Below are 3855 nucleotides of genomic sequence, written 5' to 3'. Positions count from 1 at the left end.
ACTGACGGTCTACCATTTTGACTATCAGAATTATTTCTTGCCACTTTTCTGAGACTTTCTCTTCAACTCACTCCTTGCCTTGAAACATTAAAAAACAGCATTAAACACAACCTTAGTTGCTTGAAAACATACAACTTTCTCAAGACAAAGATGCAAAATATTTCATCAAAAGTCGGAACATCAACACCCTCCACTTAACATTGTTGTTTATCCTCAAGTAACTCAGCATCCAATTGTATACATGTACCATATCATGACAAGCAACCAACTAATGAATAACTTTGACACAATCATTCACTCATCATTTCACTCACATGAATTTTAACCAGCAGGTTCTACACCCAGCATTGATTATAATTCGGCACACATAAATATGGATGTCATGTCCCATAGCGAACAGTAGAACTAAGCAAAACTCCAGTTGCCCTTACAACAATGAAGTCCACCACTCTTTATACTGCGTGGATACAATCTAAACTCCCATGCTCCTAAAAAAAGTTACAAGCATAGTCTAGGTACCCATAGGCTTTCCCTTGCCATTTAACACACCCTCAAAGCTGATTCTTTAGGATCAAACAGGTCTTTTCTAGGCTTGTAATGAGGCTTCAGGCTAGATAAGGTACTCTTTTGGGTAAAGTGACTCAATAGGGTTTAACTGTCCTTGCCCTAACAACTTTTCAGCCCCCAAGCTGCTATTTTAATCAACTTGCTTATAATCACCCTTAATCAATTCTATATTTTTTCAGAGCATCAGCCACCCTCAACTTATGCTGATGCAGTCAGCTGAGGTGCACAATATCTTTGGACAGATCAGGGCAAATTCTTTTAAACTATATTCTAAACCAACTTTCCACTGGGTGCTTGCATTTTTACAATAGCCACCCTCAACTTAGGTGTTTTGCCTAAGTTGAGGTACACAGTGCCTAATATTGGGTCAGGGCCATAGTTGAATGCTAATGCCCTACAGAGAGTTAATTATAGCTATAGAAAATAAATAAAATTACTAAAAATCTCAAAACGGGTTTGAGTGAGAGAAAAATCTTAGAGAGGTTAATTATTTAGGCTAAGTGGACTAAAAATACAAAGGGGGCCTGTCATCCTATCCTATTGAATCAGTTAGAGAATAATATTAATGACTCATAACGGGTTCGAGTGAGAGAAAAATCTTAGAGAGGTTAATTATTTAGGCTAAGTGGACTAAAAATACAAAGAGGGCCTGTCATCCTATCCTATTGAATTAGTTAGAGAACAGTATCAATGACTCGGGCAAGTTCTAGGCACTACACTATGCAGACTCAAGACAAAACCTCACACACAGTGTGGCAATTGAGTTAAACTTCTTCTGCTGCACTTAGGATTTCCATCACATAATTCATGCACCTCTTTCATGTTAATGCCAAATGTAGACTCACTGAAGGTTATGCACACATGCTAAATAATTAGAGTAAATAATTACACATTCATGCTCATAGTTTTAAGCCAACATCATTCATTATTCATATCTACAAAGGGATATTGAAATAGGGAAAAATTTTATAAATAACATTAAATATGGATATTTACATCACAAGCTTAGGAAATTAGAGATGCGAAAATAAAAACACCCTAGACAGGAAATTAAAGATGCAAAAATAAAATCACCCTAGACCTGCCGATTCTACTAGATAGCACATGGAGGGAAAAGAGATCGGCAACACAACCCACCATGGTACAAGTACAAGTACACCCACCCCCACAGAAAAACAGATGCATTGTCCTCAAAGCATTGATTTAAAGTACAAGGAAATGGTTTTACTTATTTTGCCTTTTATTCATCTGAGGCATCTATGAAGTGTGGTGAGGCTCCTGCGTTCTCACCTGGTGCAATTTTGGCCCCTATGGTGGTAGGAGTACACACAATGTCACCCTTCAAGGTTAGAGGAATCGCCTCTCGAACAGATCTTGCACTGTGCCCCCTTGTTGGGGCAGCACTTGTGGATACCCCTGCTGTTTCATCTTCTTTTTTATTTCTTCTCTTTTCTTCACCCTTAAGTGAATTTTTTCGAGCTCTCTTAATATCATGTCGTTCTCATTGTTTTGGTGTCATTTCTGCTTTCTTTCTCCTCTTTGCTTCTTTCCATACAACTTTTTCATCTATTTGCTCCTTCCCTTTGTTCTTCACTGGTATGCCCATGAAGTCTACAACACCTTTATCAACATCACTTTCTACCAAGGTTGGATAAAAAATAGGCTGTTGTGGCTGCTTATTCTTCAGCTCTGTAATGTCTGTCTTTGCTTGTTCAAATTCAGTCATCAGCTTAGCAAGGTCGGGGACGGACAGTGAATCGATTCTTTTGTTAATACGAAGTTCCATGTTGTCCATCCTAGTCTGAATGGTTTGGTATGGATAAATTACATCAACCACAATTTCATCAACAAAAGGTTTGAAGTCTGCAACCCACTTATTTAGCTGTCTCTGAAACCTCTTTTGCGTCTTTATTGACTTAGCAAAGTTTTTTGGTGCGAACCTGTATTCGAAAAAATTTCCTCCACCCATCGATTGTGCGTAACCTGACCCTACAGATGTTCCTTGGGGTACGTACTTAGGTGGCACATAGGTGGTAATGGGCAACGGCATATCTGTGGGAATCTCTGCAGTATCAGGAGCTGGTGTAGATTAAGTCTGGTAAGCTGGAGGCTTTGTGACACGTATCTTGAATTTCGAGTTATCTTTTAATTTCTCAAGGTCTTATTTGTGTACAGCCTGGATTTCATTTTCTACTCCGCGAATCAAGGGCACACCAGCTTGTCTGCATAAAGCTATGATTAAGCACAGAAATGGAAATACACTGGAAATTTTATGGGCCATCATGAACATCTTACCTGCAATTATCTAGATAAAGTCAATTTTAATCCCTGAGATCAATCATGCCACCAACACGGCTCTGTGTTTATCCAAGTTTCCATCCCCTTTTGTTGGCATTAACCTCAAACAAATAACAGCCCACCAGAATTTAGCCTTAAAACTACGGGAGTATTTTGAAATACACTTCCGTGAGTTGGTCAACCAAGAGGGGTTACCATCCTTAGTGAACAATGAAGCCACCCACTGCCTTTGAGAGGAAGCGTTTCTCAATCTGTACTCAAGATCAGGAACAGAAAGCGGGGCCTCATACTCTGGTCCGAATAACATTGTATTGATTGTTCGGGTTGAAATATCAATAGTGAATCCTTGGACAAGTACAAACTTTCTATTCAGCAAATTTGTAATTGATGCCCCCTTTGGGCAATCCTATTCTACCAGTATAAGATAATTTGCAAAGAATTCTCTTACCCAATTCGGTTAATAGGCTCCTGATGGTTGGCTCATCCATGCTAGTCCATACTTGTTGAAACGACATTCCAACTCAGGATATTCATGTAAGTCCTTTGTCATAATCTGATACTCTTCTGTAAATGACCTTTTGATCCCTCTCGCAGTGGGTGTTAACCCATCATAGAACTTCTCATGTGCTTCTTCTATCTTCCATCTAATCGTCTCTCGAATTTGAGGATCCTTGCGTCTGACAACGTTAGCATCTTCAAGTTTAGTTTCAACGTTCTTTGCTTCAGCTTGCCCTTCTACATTAGCATCCTCAAGTTCAACATCAGCCGACTCAGGTAGAGTGACATCATCTGTGGCCTCGTCTGTGCTCGAACTGGTACTGCTAGAACTATCTTTACTCTCCTCTTCAGACTGGAAGTGTGGGATATTTTCCCTTCCATGTTGGCTTGTGTTGTATCCGGATGTGGGTCCACCGCCACCCAAGTTTGTGACGGTCCATCAAAGTCACCATCGCACCTTAACATAACCCAAGCCATCTAGGTTGGTTTTGA

The sequence above is a fragment of the Capsicum annuum genome, chromosome 10, assembly GCF_002878395.1.
Source record: "Capsicum annuum cultivar UCD-10X-F1 chromosome 10, UCD10Xv1.1, whole genome shotgun sequence".
In the NCBI taxonomy this organism is placed as follows: domain Eukaryota; kingdom Viridiplantae; phylum Streptophyta; class Magnoliopsida; order Solanales; family Solanaceae; genus Capsicum; species Capsicum annuum.
The sequence above is the reverse complement of the archived record's forward strand: the minus strand, read 5'-3'. Positions refer to the sequence as shown.